The sequence below is a fragment of the Rhipicephalus microplus genome, chromosome 4 (genome assembly GCF_043290135.1).
Source record: "Rhipicephalus microplus isolate Deutch F79 chromosome 4, USDA_Rmic, whole genome shotgun sequence".
NCBI lineage: Eukaryota > Metazoa > Arthropoda > Arachnida > Ixodida > Ixodidae > Rhipicephalus > Rhipicephalus microplus.
This window is the reverse complement of record NC_134703.1, coordinates 45,124,399-45,152,133: the sequence shown is the minus strand read 5'-3', so window position 1 is coordinate 45,152,133 and position 27,735 is coordinate 45,124,399. Positions and strand designations below refer to the sequence as shown.

The window sequence follows — 27,735 nt, the reverse complement described above, 5'->3', positions numbered from 1 at the left end:
GTTATGAGTTTGAGTAACCGTAAGTGAGCCCTAATTTAGTATAATAGGCATGAGTGTGAACGTAGGTAAGACTCATGAGTACGAGTAGGTGTCTGCGATCCTTAATTACCAGCAATCATCTTGCCTTGGCACTGCATGCCCTTCCCAATGACATTTATTCTTGATTTCGACTGTGATGTTCTGAACAACCGTTTGCTTCCTGATACACTCTGCTCTCTTTTTGTTCCTAAGGTTTACACCTATCATTTTCCTTTCCGTTGCTCGCTGCATCGTGCTCAACTTAACTTGTACCCTCTTTGTAACCCTCCCGGTTTCTATTTCGTAGGTAAGTACAGGTAAGACGCAGCTGTTATTATATACCTTCCTCTTGAGGGATAGCGGCAATCTACCATTCATAATTTGAGAATGCTTGCCGAATGTGTTCCACCCCTGTCTTATTCTTCAAGTTATTTTAATCTCATGGCTCGGCTCTGCAGTTACTATCTGTTCGAAGTAGACATACTTTTTTACAGCTTCAAGTGCACTGATACCTATCAGAAGTGCTGTTCTCTTCGAGGTTGTTGAACATTACTTTCGGTTTGTGCAGATTAATTTTGCAGATTCTTAGATAACGCAAGCGGATGAACGGGACATAAAAGTCTAGTGGGCAGATGAGACTAGGGAGTTTGTGGGTATAAAGTGGCAGCAGCAAGCACAAGACAGAGTAGACTGGTGGAGCAGGGTACAGGCCTTTGTCCTTCAGTGGGCGTAGTGAGGCTGCTGCTGCTGCTGATGATGATGATGAGTAGATGTGAGTACAAAAGTGAGTGAGTGCGTATGAGTTGGAAGGCATGAGTATGAAGGTGAGTGTGAACATGAGTTCACATGCACGTTAATACTCGCGCCTACTAACACTCACAGGTAGCCGTACCTGTGAGTGTGAGTATGAACGTAAATACTCACGAGTGTGAGTACAAATGTGAGTGAGGGCCTGTGAGTGTGAGGAGACGAGAGTGCGAAGGCTGAAAACATTGTGAGTGAGTTTGAGTGAGTAGTCTCGCAATGTGCCGACATATGCTACAAACGACGCTACAAAGTGCAGGAGTCTCTCTGAAGCATGGTTCAATGGTTCTTACACCACGCTCGTGGTTTACGAAACTCTATACTGTAAAATAATTCTAAATAGTGCTATTAAACCTGTTTGTTTTTCATTTCCCAACTTGTCAGCATCGTTTCTTCCACCCGGAGTTGCTCCACGCTACCGCAGGAGTCCGGGTCCAATGTGACCCTGGCGTCTAGGCAACTCCCATCTGCGGGGATGGGTTGGGTAGACCCCAGCTCGCAACAGTAGCCATACTTAAGTGTAAACCCATTGCATCATGGAGCGCGAAAGAAACTTGCAGTGTGTGGTGACCGTCATCGTCCTGACTATGCCGAGTGCAAAATAAAGGGCTCCCCTATTTGTTTTGCCAATTAACCCGGTTCTGTACTTGCTGCGACCCTGATTTTTCGTTAACTTTTAAATTTCAGTTGACTACCTAACCTTCCTGTATCTTTCTCACGTGCTTGCCTCCTCTTGGAATTCAGCCTGTTACTCATTATGACCAGAGGTTAACTTTCTTAATAAATTAAACAGACGAGGACTAAGAAACACGCATAGCACACAGCGCCTGTGTGTCATGCTTGTTTTTTGGTTATCGTATGTTTGTGCGCTATAGAAATGATTGATTTAGTTCGTGCACCAATATGCACAAACCGCAACTATTGTGATTATCTCGCCTTAACGAGATGTTCCTTGCCCATGCCCATTTTTTCTCGATTGTTTCCCGATCCATTCTGCTCCCTTCCTGTCCTTTAAGGTTATGCCTATAATTTTTATTTCTGTGGTGATAGACTTACCTTTTTTCGAGCGAACACCATTCGCAGTTGTAGCTCCTGGCATGGAGGCATTTGTCGCATGTGTTGTACTGCTGGCCCTCATTTGTGCCAGCAAAGTCCACATGGACTTTGCTGACCTGCAGGAGTGATGCATAGGCCACCGTCAAAACAGCATTCGGAACAGGTCATGAAAGAAAGCAAAACAAGCTATGGCGGTGTACAACAGATTGAGGGCTCTATTATAATATTACATGGAGTGAAGACAAAAGGGGTGCTAAAACAGGCAGAGAACCAGTCAGAATTAAGCAGTAATTCTTCTCTCATATATAGTAATAAAGTAGATCTGGTGGATGTGCGAATGTCATGTCTAATTGTTCAAGCAAAACTACGTCGAATTGATAACAGTTCGTACGCTTAAGTGAAACATTTCGAAAGACGTGTAGAAAGAAACGCGTGGTTATGTCAGAACCCTAGCGGGAAATTCTTGTATTCGTAGGTGAAGGCCACTTGATGACGAGTGGAAGATAGAGAGGAGTGATCACAGTAAAAGGGGCACATAAAGTTAAAAAAGGCAGGCGAGTGGAATCGCGTGTGAATGTTGCCCTCCGAATACACGACTGTTACGTTTGTGAAGAGCAGCGTTAATTATCGGTACCACGTAAAGCTTCAACTCGGGCTATGGAAACTTTGGCACCAGAGAATGGTGCCATCTTAGCCCAACACAAATTTGTGTTTCACTGTTTTGTTATGTTTCTTCAAATGCGAAGATCTTTCAGGTGACCGATGAAGGGTGTAAACTCGGGCACGTTGGTAGGACATAAGTGTTAGAACAATGCAACAGACTGGGGAAGAGGCATGGTGCTTCTTTTGGAGTGCATAAACAGGGTCACTCGGCACGGTGTCAATTCCTGAGGTTTGCATTATATCTACACTACTTTTGATAAACTGAACATTACCATACCACTCTCCTCAGGAATTTCAAACAACACATCTTCGGTCATGCAGTTCAAGATTTTTGTAGCACATATGAATGAGGGATTAACATACAAGCAAAAACAACCGTACTTCACTAACAAACTATTGGCGTTTTGACTAAGACCAAGGCTGAAACATTAGAGTTCATGAAGTGAGATTTTTTGCTTGATTCCAAGATACAACAAAACCTTTCTTTCAAATGTATCCATAAATCAACAGTTCTATTTGTGCATCGTTCCCATTCACCTCTGGAACTATAGATCCGTTTGATCCACCTGCACCACATGAACCAGCTCACGAGGTGCAGCACCTTGCCATTTGTTTCAGCGGTGCAGCATTGACGACCTCTGAACCCTGCCATTTGTTTCGAAAGGTGCAGTGCTAGTTCACGATTTTCTTGCACCTCCTACGCTGACGGTGCCGGCTGTGCAGCTATGCGTGCAGCTGAGCAGACGACATAGCACTTAGCGTAGGCGCCGTACCTGCCTCCACTAACGCAAAGTGTTTTGCCAAGATGTTTGCTCTCCATGAACTGTACGCATGTGGGGTTTGCCATTGGTCAGTGTTAGCTGAACAGTGTAAGCTAAGCGAACAGAAATAAGGCATGCACCTGGTCGGCACATAATCATTGGTTTCGGGTGTCGCACTGTGCCTTGCACCCCTTGAAGTAACCGAGCAGTTGGGCCCAGGCGGACACCCTGGCGCCGGGACAGGAGCAACTCTTCGGAGGCTTCCTGCTCGCACGAAGAACACACAAATTTATTTACATATTTACAGGTGTCAAGAACACTAGGCGTCAAAAAGTGACTTCACACCAGACACGACCGGCCGTAACAAAAGCCACAGAGAGAGAGCACCCCTGTGCATATGCGACGCGCTGTTTATCCTCCTCTGTCCGTGCACGCACTTCTCCTGAAACGCTGACTGCATGTCGCAGCGTTCGTGTGCGACGCAGACTACGTGTCACTGGCACACCAATGCCCGTTTCTTGCAGTGCACTTGGGAGTGTTCCCGCACTCTTGTGGGACTCGGACAGCGTTCTCATCGATGAGCACCACTTGAGAGCTCAGCTGATGGGCGTCTCTTGCACTGCCAATCCCCAGTAATGACATCCTGAGCTGCACAATTTCTGAACTTCGAGTGCACAACCGTGAACGGTTCCGATTGGTGCAGGTGAATCGAACAGACCTTACATACAAAGCGGCATTCATGCAAGACTGTGGTTTTCAACTGCAGGAGTGTATGCACAGGGAGGGGTATACTATGTACACTCAAACCTCGATATAACGAACCTGGATATAACAAAATGTCAGTTCAAACTAAATAAATGAAGAATAGTTCTACAATAGTGTTAAGAATGTCTTTATAACGAATTTTCAGATATAACAAAATTGTGTAAGATGCAAGTTTGTTATATCGAGGTTCGACGGTATACATATAACAGTTTGTATTCCTACCTTCTTGAGGCGCCCTCTATCGGAGCCGAGGAAAGCCACGCTGTGCTGCGGCGTGGCGGCAGCCCCGACGTCAGCGTCAGGTGCTCGAACATGGCACTGGCGGCATGCGAGAGGGGAGAGCTGCAGTGCAGCTTGAGTGTCTCGTTGCAGAAGCTCTGCACGTTGCTGCTGTTCAGCTTCAGCGTCTCATTGCAGGAGCTCAGCACGTTGCCACTTCGCTGCAAGTGGCCGAGGCAGGACAGAAACCGAGTCAAAACACTACACACGTCTTGTGATTGTGTGCTAAGTTACTATATACAAGTTCCTTTAGAATATAAACGTTTCAAACTATTTAGACACCGCAAATTTCATTGGTTACAAGATATGCTGTATCTAGGTCCGTTTACGAACATTTTATGTCTGTAAGAAGTGAAGCACGACCAATTATTGAGTATGTTGATCGCTAGGTGCAGTCTATGTACTTGTTATACCGCACTCTAAGGAGAAGTAAAAGAAATCAAATCCCCTTCAGAAATTTTCCCATGTATAACATACTATTAGAAAGGGGTTCTTCACATGGCAGCATTGGGTGACATTTTGTTCCAGCTCTCTCCATTACCCACATTCGTGACCACTATCTTTGCTGTCCCGGCACTGGCGGGACTATACATTTTGTGATTGCGGTTAACTCTCTGAAGCGAGTTTTAGACACCTGCTCAATCTGTGGAGTCCAGATACGTAGACGTGTTTCCTTCCTTCTATACACCAGGCCCCTAGCCGGAGGAGAAAGAAGCACTAGGCCCTCCCACCCTTCCCCCGAAATTCGGATCAAGGACGAGGGGTAGTTTTACCGAGGAAAAATGATAAATATTGTTGAAAACCTTCAAGAACACAAGCGGGTACACACACGAGAGGGCAATGCTTTTACGCCTTATGTGTCAGCCGTGGCACGGCCTTCGTCAACACGTAGCGATGCTATGTGTTGCCCGTAGCTGGCACTGCCATCTCGATATGTGAGCCTCATAACAGCTTCGCAGTACAGAAGCTACATACATGTATATTGATATATGACGTTACATCATTAAGTTAAACGTGAGACAGCCTTCATGATGGTGGTTACTGCATGTCTCCTGTGAGCGGAGCCCAATTCGATAGCGCTTGCTGCACGTGCATGTTAAACAAAATATACGTATCGCCTGAAAAAAGACTGTCTATATATATAGGCATGCCCCGACCGCGCCTCGTAATCACAGGTCCGTGAACGCGAGGAAGACATATTTCTGGCACACACCTTTCTGTAGCCGTAGCTCAGGATGACAGATTATGGTTTCTCCCAGGAAGCGCAGCTAACTTATACCTCCTGAAATCACTGATTGAAGAAAATTAGGAGAGGGTGCCTAACCAAAACGCCGATTCCACACCCATGCCATTGGTTATACGCGATTATGACTCTCTCCGTGATTCACGAACTGGCGTCCACAAAGGACACGAGAGATTGCTAAAGACAACAAAGCACTTCGTTGTTGGACGAGCTTATGTTGCATCACCAATGACAAACACCAGTTCGTAGTCAAAATAATGACTACGAACTGCACCATTGCGCTATTACCAGTACAAATGACTAAGGTTAAAAAGTGGCAAATAATGCGCCGATCCCCCGACAGCGTGTGGACGTCAGTTCAGGAAGCCAAATAAATCTAGCCCGTGCCATTTGTTGTTGCACAATGAGTCAGCGGTGTAATGCGGTCTGACGAGGAATGAAAATTGCCCACTGTGGCTCTCATCTTCGCGACCGGCAACTAATTTGCCACTGTTTCTGGACAACAGAAGAAAAATGATACTTAGAAAATGAAGGAAGAAGGCGAGGGTTTCAATAATTTATCGAAGTGGCCTTGGCTCGATGCTTAGGAGGGTATACAAAGGTGGTCGGTACCATCTTGCTACCCTCCATGTGTCTTGCTGGTGATATAGAAGACCAGTGCTGCATAGGTGGCGCACCAAAAAAGAGCACCTGGCAGAAAGTTGCACTGCAACTCAACTGCTCGCGCCCAGACGACCGGCCGCAGTGTACCGCTGCGAGAGCACGCACGTACGCTGCTGCTGTGCTTCATTGTGGAACGAACAGTTCGAAAAGCCATTGCGCGGGCAATACCGCACTGCGATTTAGAAAAACAACTTTGTTCCAAGGTTACTCTCACATAAAGAGCACCAAAGAACGAAGAGAAGCCCTGCAAAGGGGGCTGTATCTATGCATATCGCATCGAGGGGACAATGCTGTGCCGGGATGGGGACTGCGTTGTCCCTATCACGTGTTTATGCAATAGCCTTGTTCATTATTTCTTACCAAGTTTATTTACCGTTCTTACTGTTCTGTTCATGTGTTGGGCATAGGGCAAGCTTTGAGCTTCTGTAATCGCTCAGTGTGTATGGGGGCCAGGTTCCCCTCAAGCTGCTCAGTGCAGCTTTTTTGCCTGGTCTCCTTGCAACCTTGTTGCGCAACGAACTCAATTCATTGTCTGGTTGCGTGCTGGGTTTCGCGCTAAGCTACTGCAGGCTGACATGCCCCCATTGATAAGTACGTGGTGCGACAATACCACGCTGCCCACATTTGTAGTAAAACAAAACAAAAAAACACGAAGTGGTACCTGCAGCAATTTTTTTTTTTGGCATCGCATGTGGTCTGTATGCATGAGGATATTGATCAAGCAAACTACCGTGGCAGCATAGCACATGTGGTGTTGCGCTGCTATGCTTAAGGGTGCAGGAGATACTTCCTGACCTCGGCGGCCGCACTTCGATGAAGTGAAATACAAAGAACACCTGTGAATCATAATATATGTGTGCATTTAAGAAACCCAAGTAGTCACAATTAACCCTGATACCTACACTACAGCGTTCCTCAAAATCCTGTCATGTTTAGGACATAAAAGCCCAGCAATTATCAATGTTGAACAGAGATGTTTATTTTAAGTTCACACAGGCAACGGGAAAAAGTGAAACTGTGCAATAGGCAAACCAAACGATGACTAAAAATCGAAATTATTTTATACTTCTCTAGCAAAACGTAAATTCCTGGAAGCCCTGCAGTCCACTTTGCAGAGCTTCTCTTCATATTTAGTGCTTTTTAGGTGACAGTTGCCTTTGGACAAAGTTACTTTTCTAAACCACAGTGCAGTATTACCGGTACAGCGGCACACGAGCATGCTCTCACTGGGGTATACTGCAGCCAGTTGTCTGGGCGTGTGCGGCTGAGTTATGTCGTGGTGCTCCACCAGGTGCTGTTTTTCGGCACGCCACCGCACCGGGTCTCCATCGGCTCAGAAAGGAAAGGGCAGTGCAAAGTAAAAAGAGGCTTTCGAAAGGGGGCTGCATAGCAGAGCTGGTGAGGTCGGCCTGAAGGGCATGCACTCTGCCACGCTATGTAAGAAGGAAGCTGCAGGATATGCAAAGGGCAATGAAGATGTAACACAACTTAAGGAAAGGGTAAGCAGGAGAGCACGGAGGTTTCTGCGAATAGATGGACAATTTCTCTTCACACGAGTCTACCTATATATAGGTACACCTCTATTATCACGAGGTGTTGAGAATGCAAAGCACAAATATGGATTTGTTGCGACGCAGCTATGCTGAGCACGTAATGGTGAACATCCTCTGCAACAAAGCAACATTTATGTCATAGTATTCCTAATGTTATGAATAATAAGCGATAAACGGTTTTAGTATACATTTACGATAGAATATTTTTCGTGCAATGTATGTACCTGTGTTGCACCGCCTTTTTACGGTTTCATTTTACCCCATTTCGTTGGCATGACAAATTTCCTGTACATGCACGCATCCAAACAAATCGAAATTCATGTTTCAGATCTCATTATAGAAGCGCCCGACTAAACAAATAGTGACAAGTGCGAATGAAAAGAAACAATACCGCCTTATTCGCAACACCCAAAAAGCTCGCCTGCGAGATGAACATGCGTTTCTCTTCATTTTGTTTTTTCTCCTCGCGATTTGTAAACTGTGCATGCCGAGCCAACACGCTTCTTTTTGTTATCCGCGCATACTGAAACACAGTTTATATATACAATGCGAAAAGTTGCTATGGCGTACAATTACCGGCCCCGTCAAAACGACACAGTGTGAAGTGAAAAAATAGTGTGCTTCCTGAAGAGATTGACTGTGAACCCAGTGACAACAATGACATGCTAGGAACGTACGTCCACAGGACACCCCTGACTGGATAGCAGATATTCACTGCATTTCCGAAACAGCGTCGGACATCTCTTGCAAGTCGATTTGGCTGCACTTTCCAGAACCCAGGGTTATCCCTTGCAAGTCCCAAACAAGTCCCGAAGGACACACTGTGTACATGACAGGGAGATCAAAGGATGTCATTTATTCAGTGTGTTCTGTAAAAGAAGTCTTCTATAGTTTTTTTTTTCTCTTTTGCTCTTTTAAGTTGCAAATTCAGAAGTTCAAATCACGAATAAGTTTTTCTTTGCTTTTAGATGCTAATTTAATTAGTTTTAGACATGTACTGAAGTTACTGAAATTAGACTAAAGTACACACAAAACTTTTTACTAAAGTGCATTTTAAAAACAACTAATCAAATTAGCACCAGAAAGCATAGAAAAATGTATGCCTGATTTGAACTTATGAAATCGCAACACTTTCATTCAATGAAATTTGACAGATGGTAACATAATGCTAAACGACCGCTTGTACTAGAGAAACACTGAGCCAAGTGTATTGCATACACACTTTTTATTTAAAAACAAAGCACAAAACATGTACAGTGCGCACTGCGACTAGATGCTGCACACATACACAGCAAGTTTACATATAAACTAGAAATGAATATTGAAGAAATATTTATCTATAAGTATGGCATAAACTACAAAAGAGAAAAAATTAAGCTGTAATATAACAAAACAGTACATGACACGCCCCTAGGGAGTGTCGTATCCAGTAGGGTCGTGCCAATCCATGTCTTCAGCTGATGCCCAGACGTCTCCGTGTTGCTTTGGAGGTGACCTGTTGAATTAGGAGGTTGCTTTTAAGTAAATGAAAAGAAAGGAAACGCCTCTATAAAATGCTATTTTCCAGCTGTATGCATGCCATTCACAGGAAAGCCGTGAGAAAGCAAGAAACGCCAGGCCTGCGCGGAAGGAGCAGCACAGTAACAGCGAAAGCTGGAAGAGCTGCCTTTCAGAGCCTGTTGGAAACACTCATTGGGTAACTACTGCAAGCACACTTGCTTGATACCCACTAGGCCATTATTAATAAATTTGTTTGGGTAGTAGACCGGCATTCGCTGTGCTATTTTTCGTCATTCTTCTCAGAAGCGTGGTATCCGCTAAACACGTGCAAGGAATTTTGTGCCGATTGTTCGTGCAGTGGCTGACAACGAGGAATTGACTGAAGTGGGTATGCGCCACAGTTAATAGCTGAACAAGAACAAGGTTTTGTAATGGGTTGGAGCATTGGACGACCAACTCCTTATGCTGTTTGCATTGTGCGATGAGTGGTTCTTTGGCTATTTTAAAACACTTTTCAAGTCATTTTAACGCGATTGCTATCGAGGCATCAAGCCTGCCTGAGGTAAGTTTGCCAACAAGTCTCAAGCACCGGCGTGGCTCAGAGGTAGAATACTGGGCTGGCACCCAGGACCCGGGTTCGAGTCCCACTGTGTCGTTGGTGCTAGGTTTTTTTTTCTATTTTCGTGTGATGTGGTTATGGACACCGGCGGCAACGGCGTGCAACTACGGCACTCTACGTGACCCGAGTTGTGATCTCATAACGACTTTCGCTGTAGAATTATTGAAACTAACTCAGGAGAAAATATGCAAGCTTACTGCACTTTTACACATTAGAAGGCGAAATGTTCTACCTAACAACATATTCCCACATGGTGCACTGGCTCAGACAGCTAAAATGTTTTGGCAACGAGCATGAAATAGCGTATTTAAGTCAGAGCTGATGGAGCCACATTTTGATGGAGGCATAACAACTACAATAATATTATTCATATACCGTGATATGATTACGTGATGCCATAGTGGAGAGCTCTGGCAATTTTCACCATTTGGTAATGTTTAACGTGCACACACATCGCACATGGGCCTTTAGCATTTTACCCCCATCCGAATGAGACTGCCAGCACGACGATCACACCCTAGACCTTCAGGTTAGCAACCAAGCGCTGTAACCGCTACACCATCACAGCGAACAGGCATAGTACCATTGCTCCCATGTTCTTTCATTTTAAAGCATATCATACAACCCCAAGAGGTAAAAGTTAATATAAAGTGCTACACTATGGCACATAAATCATTATAGTTTTGGAAGTAAAACTCCAGAATATAGTGTGCAAAAATATGTTCTTTGACAAAAGGTGAACAGTAGGTAATGCGGCTCTACACAGTTAGGGCTGGCTGCAGCAATTTCTGGACTAAATTTAAGAAGCCTGATAAGAATGGCACAAAATAATGTTTGCACTAACAAAAAATACGAAGATGATTCTTCTTTGTTTGTGGTAGTACACCTATTTGGCCACATAAAGCACACTTTGCTCACTGAAAGGCAGTCATCATAAAAACACATTACCAATATAAATCTCTAAAACTGTGGATATGGTTTTGTTCAATTATAATAAGAAACCAATTGAAATAAACAGAAACATTTAACAATGGCATAGGCAATTGCAAAGGTCAGATACAGATTGATTTGCACCACTCATCAAGCAAGTAGATCGCTAAGACTATATATATATATATATATATATATATATATATATATATATATATATATATATATATATATATATATATAGATATATATATATATATATATATATATATATATATATATATATATATATATATATATATATATATATATATATATATATATATATATATATATATATACACATTGACAGCCAATACATGATCTGCTAATAATGTGTCTGATGCATCATATTTTGCTTGGAATTTTCCACTGTACTTTCTGTCGATCTTAACAAGTGCAATAAGAACAGAAGAATAATGACATTTGTCTGAACAACCAAACTGTCTTACTAACATTGGGAGCTTTCTCTGCAACCAAAATATCAAAACTACTGAGTTGAAAACCAGTCTTGTTTGTATGCTTAATTACAGCTCACATAAGCCACTTTATTCAGATCTCTACATTCAGGTGTTGAGCAGTTCGATATGCTGTCCAAATATGCCAGCAGCAATTGTGATTGAGATTTGCTTTAAGAAATAAAGTAATGCAGAAAGAATCATGCCAAGCAGAATTTGGCAGCTTCTGTCTTCTGAAGTTCAACTTCCCTTTGACACCTAGCCAAGTGTATTTTGAAGACACCTTATTCAAAAGCACACCTCTTTTCATTTTCTTCACCGTGTCGGGAAGCTAATCTAAGCAAATTTTTTTCAAACGTGTTTTCTATAAAGGCAACAGAACACAACTTGCAGAGAGTAGTGACATGGTAGTATATAAATTAATTCAGTCAAAAAGTAACACAAATGCATCACGGAGCTAAAAATTTTGAATGTCTAAGATCCGCACGTCTGTTCTAGGATTGTGTCCTGAAATACTCAGCAGTTTGAGACTTGTGCAACTTTATTCACTATCTGACAGAAACAGTCCTTTCTCCCAACTTTCCTAAATTGGCAAAAAGTGATATTAGGTTTCTTCTGCGTAGGTTTTTCAGCGGCAGTCACGAAGAACATTAAAGTAAACGCTTGTTATTTTGACTGTCACGATACCAGCGAAATTATCCGAATTAACGAATGCTGAATTACCGAAAATACCAAGAACACAACAAACAACTCTATTACCGCATTGCGTTTTCATTTCTTCGATGAACACGGAAATCCAGTGCTTGCTTCGCGTAAGAGCAGCGTAAAAGCTGCCACATTCGTCATTCGCAACAATCATCGCTTGAGTGCAGGGGAAGACCGCTGTCTTCAGCCAGAATGTGGCCTAGCCAGCTACCACCGTCAAGCGCATGAAACATTTTTTTCACCGCAAGAATGGCTGCACACTGATTATTCATCCAGGTAAACTTCTTATCACAGCACATATATAACACCTACCACTTGACAACAATCGAAGAGGTGCCTGGGCCCTGCGGAGAGCAACGATATCGCGAGTCTGTCTGCGACACCTTCTCTAACGTGGCACCGAAACGAACGGGCCTACAAAACACCTGCAGGTATCCCGTTTTGGCGCATCGTAAACACTGTACCGCAAGTTAGAAGACTATGAACTTGCCTCTGTATCCGCTCTTAGAGCTTTCGGAGTTCTTGACGTCTGAAGTATCGCTGTACAAATGCTGTTTATGCCATGAAAGCGGTAAAAATTGCGCGCGCCATAGCCTTTCGCCATTGCTCGCGCCCAGGGTTACTAGATGGTGCAAACCTCGAACAGCCAAATGGGACTTGGCAGGAGCCCAAACGTAGCCGAATGAATAAATACAAAGTAGCCGAAAAATAGCCCAGATCAGTCGTTCCTGTGGGAATTTTTAGCGCTTACGGAATTACATTTCCATAAAACGTTTTGTCTAACAGTTCGTTGATAAGCGAAATAGGGCACTTAGTAACTGGCAGCGTAAATGATACTTTTGCAATTTTTTTTGCTGCCGTATGAATGAAATAGTTGTATCGTGTAATATATTTTTGTTTTTAAAATACCTCGTCTATGTAGATGCCTGCCGCGTGAGAACAAAAACAGCTGCCACACGCTTTCCCTCTTTCATTTCTGATTACTGTCGGTTTTTAGCGTCACTTGTGGCGGACGGTGCAACAAACCTACATTTTGCATGGCCTTTGAAATTTTCGTGTATAGTTGCAGATCTTAAATAACTCTCGACTGACGCTCCCCTAGGGGCCATAAATAAAAAAACGCCGTAATAGTAGATGGATATATTGCTACCTGTCCCCTTTATATCGGGCGGTGGCTAGCGTCACTAAGCCGTAATACTTAATGAACCAAAAACTAGATTTATTTTTTTACTTTTAAAAAGTGATGTTGAGGATTCGTACTTTGCAGTGAAGCGTTTAGTTTTCACTCGTGCCTTGACTTTAGCCACCAATCAGATAACCTCCTTCTAGTTGATTCTACCCGCTTAATGTCTATTCAGCCCTCCCTGTCCCTAAACCCCAGTGATTTGAAAAACTGTGCCATCATCCTAAACTATAAGGTGAAGCCCTTTACAGAACATTATCAATTGTTCGGCAGTTTCTTCTTTCTTTCCACACGCACTGCATACCGTGTCTACCCCTTTGTATTTGGCCCGATATCTCTTGGTTCGCAATACTCCCGTTCTGGCCTCAAACAGCTAGTAGAGAACTGCCCCGAGTATTATCATAGATCCTTTCCTTGGCAATTTCCTGCTTAAAAGTTCGATAGATCTCTAGTGCGGACTTCTTAATCATGCCGATTCTCCACATATCCGTCTCAGCTTCCTTCATCTTCTTGTTAACTGATAATTCTTTTTGGTTTGGCCCCTGCTGTTTTCTAAGTATTTACCAGTCAATTTTCTGGTTCGCTTCCTCCATTTTGTATCGACATTCTTCATGTACAAGTAGCTGAATACCTTCCTAGCCCAACGCTCCTCTCCCATTTCTCTCAATCGCTTCTCAAATTTTATACTGCTGCTAACTTCCCTGCCCTCAAATGATGTCTATCCCATATCACCTTGTACTCCCTGATTTGGTGTATTCCCGTGAGCTCCTAAGGCAAGCCTACCTATTCCACGTTGCTTAATTTCTAATCTTGCTTGAACTTCTGATCTCATGCACAAGACCGCATTGCCGAACGTCAGACCACGAACCATGACCCCTTTCCATGTTCCTCTCACAACATCATACCTATTTTAATTCTAAAGTGCCCAGTTTTTTATTACCGCTGCATTCCTGTTACCTTTAGTCGTCACGTATATTTCGTGTTCCCTTAGGTACTCGGCCCCATCGCTTATCCGTACGCCCAGATATTTGTATTTATCTGTTATCTCTAGCGTGACCTCCTGTATTCTGACCTCCTCCTCCGCTCGGCTGCGAGCGTTCCCTGTGGCGGTCGCTTTAAACCTCACAGCCTTTAAGATTTAAACAATATCTACTACCGTTTCGGAGGAAACACGGTTGTGTGTCTCTGCGATGGCATTCTGCATGTCACACAGTGCAAGAACCGTTTTAGAAATTTATGGAGGGTGTTTTCTTTTCCAAGCTATCCTAAAAGTGAACATTTATTGACAGTGAGAATAAAGAGCGACAAGTGGCAGCCGGAGAATGCCTCTCGTGTATGCAGCGGGAATATTGCCAGCTTTGTTGAAGTTTCCTATCGCCTTTACGTTGCTACGTCGGGTAGCTGGGGGATGATTTTGGAAATGGCGTGTATATATTACTAGTAACACAGTCACTGTTTAGACTATTACAAATTATGTGCGTGGTTTTAACTTTGTGTTTGTGAAAAATAACCTGCCGTGAGCAGAACCTGCTCATGGCAGGTTATTTTTTCACGCACTTTTCTTTCTTCTTATTTAGATTACATTCGTAAAACTTCTCCTATACATTCCTTGGCATTATTGCCTGTTAGATCTCATTATATATATATATATATATATATATATATATATATATATATATATATATATATATATATATATATATATATATATATATATATATATATATATATATATATATATATAAAGTACATGCAGTTAAGTCACACGTCAGCACCGCCTTAACAATATCCATGCAATGTCCCTTTGAAAAGCCGCTTTTTTACGCCATGCATTTTTTGCCCAAATACGTTACACTTGAACTAGTTTTGAGTACAGAGGCACGCTGTATTCAGCTTCCCAACTGTAAACGTGCGGCGCACGGCTACCCAGGATTTTTTTTGAGGGGGGGGGGGGTGCAGCAGAACGACTAGCTTTGGCAATCGGTGGTCGCTGTATATACGCGTAAACATTTTAGTATACCCTGAAAAGTTAAATTAGGAAGACATTTCGTGGTGTAGGGGGCTCAGATTTCTTTCCTCGACCCTCTACTTACGGCCTCCTGGTTCTGCGTGCGTTTGACACGGTGTTCTTTTTTTCATCCCACAGCTTTGTGAGCGCAGCTAATTTCCAATAAATCGACTCAGTTATTCTTAATATTGTAGACGCATGCTCAACGAAGAAAAAGTTGAGAGAAAAAATCAGAATAAGACATGCCTTTTCTAAATAATTTTCGATCTCTCACAAGGACTTTTATGGAGCTCAAATTCAGTAGATTGGCGTGTCATACTTCAAGGGTTATGACATCATGTACTAGACATGAATGATGGGCAGGTACGAAGAAATCTGCATCAAATAAGCGCACCGGAGAAGCCGGACCGCATCGCAGTTTCTGCGCGCGGCGCGCGGCTCTCTCAGTACTATTGGACTGCAGCGCCGCCGCTACGGGCAACACGGAAGGCATCAGGCGGCGAGGTGCGGTCACGCCACTCAACACTTCTAGTACACTCTAACTCGGTCATCGAAGCTAACTGAAGGCAAACTAAGCCGTAGTAAACATTTGTTTGGTGTGATAAAAGTGAATCTTTCAACAACGACGCTAAAATCACTTCGGGCGTCCGAAAGCGCCTCCATGCTTGCGTGCACGCACGCTAACACGGTAACGTTAAATTTAAAAAAGAAGCGTGCGTACGGTAGGCGGTTCAGGTAACGTACGCATGCGCACGTCGATCCCGCTATCATAGTAAGCCCGCTATCCCTCTAAGCCTGGTATACTATAACGGCCTAATATTGATGTACACGCTTGCCTCCTCTCCGTCCAGAGTGGAGACAAGCGCGTCGTTGACGTCACCGTCGTTCCATTGTGTTGCCTACGCTTGCCTTCCTCTCCCATCTATCCCTAAAGGTCGCCCTCAGCACGTGTCTCCAATCACTTTCGTATGGCTTACTTCACGCAGTCAGTGGCAGGGTTACATGTGACGTGCAGATGAACCGGGAGCCCATTCTTAATCCCACACAGTCGGCAGGGCAGGAGGTTAGGGGGACGGGACGAGTGTCACGACAATGCGATATAAGACTCGCTTTGTGATTCCGGAAGGTCAGCCGGGAGCTAGACGACTGGGTGCGATCAACAGTGTCACGGTTAGAGGCGGCCTTTTCGAGGCACGGTATTCCTTGCCACGACCACCTTCACCGCTGCGGTTATATATACTGCGAACGAAGTGCGTTGGCTACCGATCTCCGTTACGCGACGATCTTGAACTACCCTTCCGTTCTTGCATGCGAACAAAAGAAAGGAAACGCCAATCGTTGTTCGCTTTCCGTCAGCAGAATTCGTATGCCTGCTTCGTCTAGGCTGTGCGTGTGAAGAAAAAAAAACGTGATTTCAAAGCTGCACGGATGTGAAAGTTAAAAATACAATACAAGCAAATGACAAGCCGGTTTTCTCGCAAAATGATCCTCAGCAGACATATTTCAGTTGCATTATTGTGTATAAAAATCAACATTGTTCTTGAACTTTGTGAAAGAAACCCGCAAATACTGACGTACCATAAGCAGGACGTCGTATACTCGTTATGATGGTTTTTGTCCGCCATGTGCACATTTTTTGTTGGGGGGGAGGGGGTAAGGAGGGTGCAATGTGTTGGGTGACCAATTGACAAGTCCACAGAGCTTGATTAACCATGAATAAAGTGTGATACGTGAATAAATTATCATTATTAATATGATAATGATACATAATATGATATGATAATGAATATGATACACCCGGCAAGCGTCCCGAGTGATGAATCAAAATCGCAACTCGAAACTGGTCCCGCCGTGGTAGCTCTGGACCTCACGAAAACATGCAGAGCTACGGCATCTACAAGTCATGGCCTCTGCCTCGATGTTTGGATAACGTCACGAAGACGTTCAAAGCTACGGCATCAACAAGGGTGTAGTGCAGTGTGCGTGTTTGTGTTGTGTGTGTTGCGCGCAAGTGATCGAGGTAGTGTGGTGTGGTGCTTGAAGGCGGCGAGCATTCGGAATATCTCACAAAGAGCAGCGCCGCCAGGCGTGCGGCTCTTCCGCGTGCGCGCATGGAATAAGCAATGCAGCTTTCGTTTCTAAGGTAACAGATTAAGACGGCGATGGGATGCTAGTTGGTACACGTTCTTGTCTTGTATGACTCACGTTTCTTTATCCTTACTCTGCAGGGCGTCAAGATGGAATACCGCCTGTTTCGGGCGTGCCCATGCGAGTGACCAAGATGCCCTCCACCTCCTGGCTTAGATAACGTCACGAAGACGACCATAGCTACGGAATCAACAAGTCATGGCCTCGCCCTTTGGATAACGTCAAGAAGACGTCCATAGCTACGGCATCTACAAATGTGCAGTGCAGTGTGTGTGTGTGGTGTGTGTTGTGCGCGAGTAATCGCGGTTGTGTGGTGTAGTGCTTGAAGGCGGCGAGCATTGGGAATATCCGACAAGGAGCAGCGACACCAGGCGTGCGGCTCTACCGGGCGCGCCCATGATATAAGCAACGCGGATTTCGTTTCCAAGGTAACAGATTAAAATGGCGATGGGAAGCTAGTTAGTACATGATCATGTCTTGTATGACTAACGTTCTTTATCCTTACCCTGCAGGACAACAAGTTGGGATAATGTCTGTTGCGGTTGCGCCCATGCGAGTGACCAACATGGCCTGCACCTCCTGGTTAAGATAACGTCATGAAGACGTCCAGAGCTACGGCATCTGCAAGACATGGCCTCTGCCTCCACGTTTGCATAACGACACGAAGACGTCCAGAGCTACGGCATCTATGGTGTAAGTGTAGCGCGTGTGTGTGTGGTGTGTGTTGTGCGCGAGTGATCGCGGTTGTGTGGTGTGGCGATTGAAGGCGGCGAGCATTGGGAATATCCTACAAAGAGCAGTGCCGCCAGGCGTGCGGCTCTACCGGGCGCGGCCATGGAATAAGCAACGCGGCTTTCATTTCCAAAGTAACAGATTAAGACGGCGATGGAATGCTAGTTGATACACATTCGTGTCTTGTATGACTCACGTTTTTTTATCCTTACTCAGCAGAGCATGAAGGTAGGGTACCGCTTGTTTCGGGCGTGCCCATGCGAGTGACCAAGAGGTATCCACCTCCTGGTTTACATACCGTCTCGAAGACGTCCAGAGCTACGGCATCTACAAGTGATGGACTCTGCCTCTACGTTTGGATAACGTCACGAAGACGACTAGAGATACGGCATCTACAAGTCATGGACTCTGCCTTCACGTTTGGATAACGTCACGAAGACACCCAAAGCTACGGCATATTCGTCATGGACTCTGCCTCCACGTTTGAATAATGTCACGAAGACGACCAGAGTTACGGCATCTACAAGTCATGGACTCTGCCTTCACGTTTGGATAAGGTCACGACGACGAACAGAGCTATGGCATATTCAACTGATGGACTCTGCCTCCACCGTTGGATAACGTCACGAAGACGACCAGAGCTACGGCATCTACAAGTCAATGACTTTGCCTCCACGTTTGGGTAACGTCAGCAAGACAACCAGAGCTACAGCATCTACAAGTCATGGCCTCTCCCTTTGGATAACGTCAAAAAGACGTCCAGAGCTACGGCATCTACAAATTTGTAGTGCAGTGTGTGTGTGTGGTGTGTGTTGTGCGCGAGTGATCGCGGTTGTGTGGTGTGGCGATTGAAGGCAGCGAGCATTCGGAATATCCGACAAGGAGCAGCGACACCGGGCGTCCGGCTCTACCGGGCGCGGCTATGGAATAAGCAACGCGGCTTTCGTTTCCAAGGTAACAGATTTTGACGGCGATGGAATGCTAGTTGGAACACGTTCTTGTCTTGTATGACTCACGTTTCTTTACCCTTACTCTGCAGGGCATCAAGATGGCATACCGCCTGTTTCGGGCGTGCCCATGCGAGTGACCAACATGCCCTCCACCTCCTGGTTTAGATAACGTCACGAAGACGACCATAGCTACGCAATCTACAATTCATGGCCTCTCCCTTTGGATAACGTCAAGAGGACGTCCAGAGCTACGGCATCTACAAGTGTGTAGTGCAGTGTGTGTGTGTGTGGTGTGTGTTGTGCGCGAGTGATCGCGGTTGTGTGGTGTGGCGATTGAAGGCGGCGAGCATTCGGAATATCCGACAAGGAGCAGCGACACCGGGCGTCCGGCTCTACCGAGCGCGGCTATGGAATAAGCAACGCGGCTTTCGTTTCCAAGGTAACAGATTTTGACGGCGATGGAATGCTAGTTGGAACACGTTCTTGTCTTGTATGACTCACGTTTCTTTATCCTTACTCTGCAGGACATCAAGATGGCATACCGCCTGTTTCGGGCGTGCCCATGCGAGTGACCAACATGCCCTCCACCTCCTGGTTTAGATAACGTCACGAAGACGACCATAGCTACGCAATCTACAATTCATGGCCTCTCCCTTTGGATAACGTCAAGAGGACGTCCAGAGCTACGGCATCTACAAGTGTGTAGTGCAGTGTGTGTGTGTGTGGTGTGTGTTGTGCGCGAGTGATCGCGGTTGTGTGGTGTGGCGATTGAAGGCGGCGAGCATTCGGAATATCCGACAAGGAGCAGCGACACCGGGCGTCCGGCTCTACCGGGCGCGGCTATGGAATAAGCAACGCGGCTTTCGTTTCCAAGGTAACAGATTTTGACGGCGATGGAATGCTAGTTGGAACACGTTCTTGTCTTGTATGACTCACGTTTCTTTATCCTTACTCTGCAGGACATCAAGATGGCATACCGCCTGTTTCGGGCGTGCCCATGCGAGTGACCAACATGCCCTCCACCTCCTGGTTTAGATAACGTCACGAAGACGACCATAGCTACGCAATCTACAATTCATGGCCTCTCCCTTTGGATAACGTCAAGAAGACGTCCAGAGCTACGGCATCTACAAGTGTGTAGTGCAGTGTGTGTGTGTGTGGTGTGTGTTGTGCGCGACTGATCGCGGTTGTGTGGTGTGGCGATTGAAGGCGGCGAGCATTCGGAATATCCGACAAGAAGCAGCGACACCGGGCGTCCGGCTCTACCGGGCGCGGCTATGGAATAAGCAACGCGGCTTTCGTTTCCAAGGTAACAGATTTTGACGGCGATGGAATGCTAGTTGGAACACGTTCTTGTCTTGTATGACTCACGTTTCTTTATCCTTACTCTGCAGGACATCAAGATGGCATACTGCCTGTTTCGGGCGTGCCCATGCGAGTGACCAACATGCCCTCCACCTCCTGGTTTAGATAACGTCACGAAGACGACCATAGCTACGCAATCTACAATTCATGGCCTCTCCCTTTGGATAACGTCAAGAAGACGTCCAGAGCTACGGCATCTACAAGTGTGTAGTGCAGTGTGTGTGTGTGTGTGGTGTGTGTTGTGCGCGAGTGATCGCGGTTGTGTGGTGTGGCGATTGAAGGCGGCGAGCATTCGGAATATCCGACAAGGAGCAGCGACACCGGGCGTCCGGCTCTACCGGGCGCGGCTATGGAATAAGCAACGCGGCTTTCGTTTCCAAGGTAACAGATTTTGACGGCGATGGAATGCTAGTTGGAACACGTTCTTGTCTTGTATGACTCACGTTTCTTTATCCTTACTCTGCAGGACATCAAGATGGCATACCGCCTGTTTCGGGCGTGCCCATGCGAGTGACCAACATGCCCTCCACCTCCTGGTTTAGATAACGTCACGAAGACGACCATAGCTACGCAATCTACAATTCATGGCCTCTCCCTTTGGATAACGTCAAGAAGACGTCCAGAGCTACGGCATCTACAAGTGTGTAGTGCAGTGTGTGTGTGTGTGGTGTGTGTTGTGCGCGAGTGATCGCGGTTGTGTGGTGTGGCGATTGAAGGCGGCGAACATTCGGAATATCCGACAAGGAGCAGTGACACCGGGCGTCCGGCTCTACCGGGCGCGGCTATGGAATAAGCAACGCGGCTTTCGTTTCCAAGGTAACAGATTTTGACGGCGATGGAATGCTAGTTGGAACACGTTCTTGTCTTGTATGATGCACGTTTCTTTATCCTTACTCTGCAGGGCATCAAGATGGCATACCGCCTGTTTCGGGCGTGCCCATGCGAGTGACCAACATGCCCTCCACCTCCTGGTTTAGATAACGTCACGAAGACGACCATAGCTACGCAATCTACAATTCATGGCCTCTCCCTTTGGATAACGTCAAGAAGACGTCCAGAGCTACGGCATCTACAAGTGTGTAGTGCAGTGTGTGTGTGTGTGGTGTGTGTTGTGCGCGAGTGATCGCGGTTGTGTGGTGTGGCGATTGAAGGCGGCGAGCATTCGGAATATCCGACAAGAAGCAGCGACACCGGGCGTCCGGCTCTACCGGGCGCGGCTATGGAATAAGCAACGCGGCTTTCGTTTCCAAGGTAACAGATTTTGACGGCGATGGAATGCTAGTTGGAACACGTTCTTGTCTTGTATGACTCACGTTTCTTTATCCTTACTCTGCAGGACATCAAGATGGCATACTGCCTGTTTCGGGCGTGCCCATGCGAGTGACCAACATGCCCTCCACCTCCTGGTTTAGATAACGTCACGAAGACGACCATAGCTACGCAATCTACAATTCATGGCCTCTCCCTTTGGATAACGTCAAGAGGACGTCCAGAGCTACGGCATCTACAAGTGTGTAGTGCAGTGTGTGTGTGTGGTGTGTGTTGTGCGCGAGTGATCGCGGTTGTGTGGTGTGGCGATTGAAGGCGGCGAGCATTCGGAATATCCGACAAGGAGCAGCGACACCGGGCGTCCGGCTCTACCGGGCGCGGCTATGGAATAAGCAACACGGCTTTCGTTTCCAAGGTAACAGATTTTGACGGCGATGGAATGCTAGTTGGAACACGTTCTTGTCTTGTATGATGCACGTTTCTTTATCCTTACTCTGCAGGGCATCAAGATGGCATACCGCCTGTTTCGGGCGTGCCCATGCGAGTGACCAACATGCCCTCCACCTCCTGGTTTAGATAACGTCACGAAGACGACCATAGCTACGCAATCTACAATTCATGGCCTCTCCCTTTGGATAACGTCAAGAAGACGTCCAGAGCTACGGCATCTACAAGTGTGTAGTGCAGTGTGTGTGTGTGTGGTGTGTGTTGTGCGCGAGTGATCGCGGTTGTGTGGTGTGGCGATTGAAGGCGGCGAGCATTCGGAATATCCGACAAGGAGCAGCGACACTGGGCGTCCGGCTCTACCGAGCGCGGCTATGGAATAAGCAACGCGGCTTTCGTTTCCAAGGTAACAGATTTTGACGGCGATGGAATGCTAGTTGGAACACGTTCTTGTCTTGTATGATGCACGTTTCTTTATCCTTACTCTGCAGGGCATCAAGATGGCATACCGCCTGTTTCGGGCGTGCCCATGCGAGTGACCAACATGCCCTCCACCTCCTGGTTTAGATAACGTCACGAAGACGACCATAGCTACGCAATCTACAATTCATGGCCTCTCCCTTTGGATAACGTCAAGAGGACGTCCAGAGCTACGGCATCTACAAGTGTGTAGTGCAGTGTGTGTGTGTGTGTGTGTGGTGTGTTGTGCGCGAGTGATCGCGGTTGTGTGGTGTGGCGATTGAAGGCGGCGAGCATTCGGAATATCCGACAAGGAGCAGCGACACCGGGCGTCCGGCTCTACCGGGCGCGGCTATGGAATAAGCAACGCGGCTTTCGTTTCCAAGGTAACAGATTAAGATGGCGATGGGATGCTAGTTAGTACACGATCATGTCTTGTATGACTAACGTTCTTTATCCTTACTCTGCAGGGCAACAAGTTGTGATACTGTCTGTTGCGGTAGCGCCCATGCGAGTGACCAACATGGCCTCCACCTCCTGGTCAAGATAACGTCATGAAGACTTCCAGAGCTGCAGCATCTGCAAGTCATGGCCTCTGCCTCCACGTTTGGATAACGACACAAGGACGTCCAGAGCTACGGCATCTATGGTGTAAGTGTAGTTCGTGTGCGTGTGGTGTGTGTTGTGCGCGAGTGATCGCGGTTGTGTGGTGTGGCGATTGAAGGCGGCGAGCATTGGGATTATCCGACAAAAAGCAGCGCCGCCAGGCGTGCGGCTCTTCTGCGTGTGCGCATGGAATAAGCAATGCAGCTTTCGTTTCTAAGGTAAAAGATTAAGACGGCGATGGAATGCTAGTTGGAACACGTTCCCTTCTTGTATGACTCACGTTTCTTTATCCTTACTCTGCAGGGCATCAAGATGGCATACCGCCTGTTTCGGGCGTGCCCATGCGAGTGACCAACATGCCCTCCACCTCCTGGTTTAGATAACGTCACGAAGACGACCATAGCTACGCAATCTACAATTCATGGCCTCTCCCTTTGGATAACGTCAAGAAGACGTCCAGAGCTACGGCATCTACAAATGTGCAGTGCAGTGTGTGTGTGTGTGGTGTGTGTTGTGCGCGAGTGATCGCGGTTGTGTGGTGTAGTGCTTGAAGGCGGCGAGCATTGGGAATATCCGACAAGGAGCAGCGACACCAGGCGTGCGGCTATACCGGGCGCGCCCATGATATAAGCAACGCGGATTTCGTTTCCAAGGTAACAGATTAAAATGGTGATGGGATGCTAGTTAGTACATGATCATGTCTTGTATGACTAACGTTCTTTATCCTTACCCTGCAGGACAACAAGTTGGGATAATGTCTGTTGCGGTTGCGCCCATGCGAGTGACCAACATGGCCTGCACCTCCTGGTTAAGATAACGTCATGAAGACGTCCAGAGCTACGGCATCTGCAAGACATGGCCTCTGCCTCCACGTTTGCATAACAACACGAAGACGTCCAGAGCTACGGCATCTATGGTGTAAGTGTAGCGCGTGTGTGTGTGGTGTGTGTTGTGCGCGAGTGATCGCGGTTGTGTGGTGTGGCGATTGAAGGCGGCGAACATTCGGAATATCCGACAAGGAGCAGCGACACCGGGCGTCCGGCTCTACCGGGCGCGGCTATGGAATAAGCAACGCGGCTTTCGTTTCCAAGGTAACAGATTTTGACGGCGATGGAATGCTAGTTGGAACACGTTCTTGTCTTGTATGACTCACGTTTCTTTACCCTTACTCTGCAGAGCATGAAGGTAGGGTACCGCCTGTTTCGGGCGTGCCCATGCGAGTGACCAATAGGTATCCACCTCCTGGTTTACATACCGTCTCGAAGACGTCCAGAGCTACGGCATCTACAAGTTATGGACTCTGCCTCCACGTTTGGATAACGTCACGAAGACGACTAGAGATACGGCATCTACAAGTCATGGACTCTGCCTTCACGTTTGGATAACGTCACGAAGACGACCAGAGTTACGGCATCTACAAGTCATGGACTCTGCCTTCACGTTTGGATAAGGTCACGAAGACGACCAGAGCTATGGCATATTCAACTGATGGACTCCTCCTCCACCGTTGGATAACGTCACGAAGACGACCAGAGCTACGGCATCTACAAGTCATGGACTTTGCCTCCACGTTTGGGTAATGTCAGCAAGACAACCAGAGCTAGAGCATCTACAAGTCATGGCCTCTCCTTTTGGATAACGTCAAGAAGACGTCCAGAGCTACGGCATCTACAAATGTGCAGTGCAGTGTGTGTGTGTGGTGTGTGTTGTGCGCGAGTGATCGCGGTTGTGTGGTGTGGCGATTGAAGGCGGCGAGCATTCGGAATATCCGACAAGGAGCAGCGACACCGGGCGTCCGGCTCTACCGGGCGCGGCTATGGAATAAGCAACGCGGCTTTCGTTTCTATGGTAACAGATTAAAATGACGATGGGATGCTAGTTGGTACACGTCCTTGTCTTGTTTGACTCACGTTTCTTTACCCTTACTCTGCAGGGCATCAAGATGGCATACCGCCTGTTTCGGGCGTGCCCATGCGAGTGACCAACATGCCCTCCACCTCCTGGTTTAGATAACGTCACGAAGACGGCTATAGCTACGGAATATACAAGTCATGGCCTCTCCCTTTGGATAACGTCAATAAGACGTCCAGAGCTCCGGCATCTACAAATGTGTAGTGCAGTGTGTGTGTGTGTGGTGTGTGTTGTGCGCGAGTAATCGCGGTTGTGTGGTGTAGTGCTTGAAGGCGGCGAGCATTGGGAATATCCGACAAGGAGCAGCGACACCAGGCGTGCGGCTCTACCGGGCGCGTCCATGGAATAAGCAACGCGGATTTCGTTTCCAAGGTAACAGATTAAAATGGCGGTTGGATGCTAGTTAGTACATGATCATGTTTTGTATGACTAACGTTCTTTATCCTTACCCTGCAGGACAACAAGTTGGGATAATGTCTGTTGCGGTTGCGCCCATGCGAGTGACCAACATGGCCTCCACCTCCTGGTTAAGATAACGTAATGAAGACGTCCAGAGCTACGGCATCTGCAAGTCATGGCCTCTGCCTCCACGTTTGCATAACGACACGAAGACGTCCAGAGCTACGGCATCTATGGTGTAAGTGTAGCGCGTGTGTGTGGTGTGTGTTGTGCGCGAGTGATCGCGGTTGTGTGGTGTGGCGATTGAAGGCGGCGAGCATTGGGAATATCCGACAAGGAGCAGCGACGACAGGCATCCGGCTCTACCGGGCGCGGCCATGGAATAAGCAACGCGGCTTTCGTTTCCAAGGTAACAGATTAAGACGGCGATGAAATGCTAGTTGGTACACATTCATGTCTTGTATGACTCACGTTTCTTTATCCTTACTCTGCAGAGCATGAAGGTAGGGTACCGCCTGTTTCAGGCGTGCCCATGCGAGTGACCAATAGGTATCCACCTCCTGGTTTACATACCGTCTCGAAGATGTCCAGAGCTACGGCATCTACAAGTTATAGACTCTGCCTCCACGTTTGGATAACATCACGAAGACGACTAGAGATACGGCATCTACAAGTCATGGACTCTGCCTTCACGTTTGGATAACGTCACGAAGACACCCAGAGCTACGGTATATTCGTCATGGACTCTGCCTCCACGTTTGAATAATGTCACGAAGACGACCAGAGTTACGGCATCTACAAGTCATGGACTCTGCCTTCACGTTTGGATAAGGTCACGAAGACGACCAGAGCTATGGCATATTCAACTGATGGATTCTGCCTCCACCGTTGGATAACGTCACGAAGACGACCAGAGCTACGGCATCTACAAGTTATGGACTTTGCCTCCACGTTTGGGTAATGTCAGCAAGAAACCAGAGCTAGAGCATCTACAAGTCATGGCGTCTCCTTTTGGATAACGTCAAGAAGACGTCCAGAGCTACGGCATCTACAAATTTCTAGTGCAGTGTGTGTGTGTGGTGTGTGTTGTGCGCGAATGATCGCGGTTGTGTGGTGTGGCGATTGAAGGCGGCGAGCATTGGGAATATCCTACAAGGAGCAGCGACGCCAGGCGTCCGGCTCTACCGGGCGCGGCCATGGAAAAAGCAACGCGGCTTTCGTTTCCAAGGTAACAGATTAAGACGGCGATGGAATTCTAGTTTGAACAATTCTTGTCTTTAATGACTCATGTTTCTTTATCCGTACTCTGCAGGGCATCAAGATGGCATACCGCCTGTTTAGGGCGTGCTCATGCGAGTGACCAACATGCCCTCCACCTCCTGGTTTAGATAACGTCACGAAGACGGCTATAGCTACGGAATCTACAAGCCATGGCCTCTCCCTTTGGATAACGTCAAGAAGACGCCCAGAGCTACGGCATCTACAAATGTGTAGTGCAGTGTGTGGTGTGTGTTGTGCGCGAGTGATCGCGGTTGGTGGTGTAGTGCTTGAAGGCGGCGAGCATTGGGAATATCCGACTAGGAGCAGCGACACCAGGCGTGCGGCTCTACCTTGCGCGCCCATGGAATAAGCAACGCGGATTTCGTTTCCAAGGTAACAGCTTAAAATGGCGATAGAATGCTATTTAGTACATGATCATGACTTGTATGACTAACGTTGTTTATCCGTACTCTGCAGGGCATCAAGATAGCATACCGCCTGTTTAGGGCGTGCCCATGCGATTGACCAACATGCCCTCCACCTCCTGGTTTAGATAACGTCACGAAGACGGCTATAGCTACGGAATCTACAAGTCATAGCCTCTCCCTTTGGATAACGTCAAGAAGACGCCCAGAGCTACGGCATCTACAAATGTGTAGTGCAGTGTGTGGTGTGTTTTGTGCGCGAGTAATCGCGGTTGTGTGGTGTAGTGCTTGAAGGCGGCGAGAATTGGGAATATCCGACAAGGAGCAGCGACACCAGGCGTGCGGCTCTACCGCGCGTGCCCATGCAATAAGCAACGCGGATTCCGTTTCCAAGGTAACAGATTAAAATGGCGGTGGAATGCTAGTTAGTACATGATCATGTCTTGTATGACTAACGTTCTTCATCCGTACTCTGCAGGGCATCAAGATGGCATACCGCCTGTTTCGGTCGTGCCCATGC

At 46.8% G+C, this 27,735-nt stretch overlaps 1 protein-coding gene across 3 annotated transcripts in view; it reads right to left on the bottom strand.

Annotated features, from left to right (window-relative positions):
- The window catches only part of LOC119172633 (uncharacterized), a 76,867-nt gene extending 64,166 nt beyond the window's left edge, over window positions 1–12,701 (bottom strand). For all 3 annotated transcript variants that reach the window (XM_075892678.1, XM_075892680.1, XM_075892679.1), the window contains exons 1-4: window positions 12,547–12,701; window positions 9,205–9,300; window positions 4,290–4,507; window positions 1,879–1,994 (exon numbers count right to left, since the gene is read on the bottom strand). The gene's annotated coding sequence lies outside the window, so the exon portion shown is untranslated. The remainder of the gene's footprint in view (window positions 1–1,878; window positions 1,995–4,289; window positions 4,508–9,204; window positions 9,301–12,546) is intronic.
- Window positions 12,702–27,735: the final 15,034 nt, after the last annotated feature.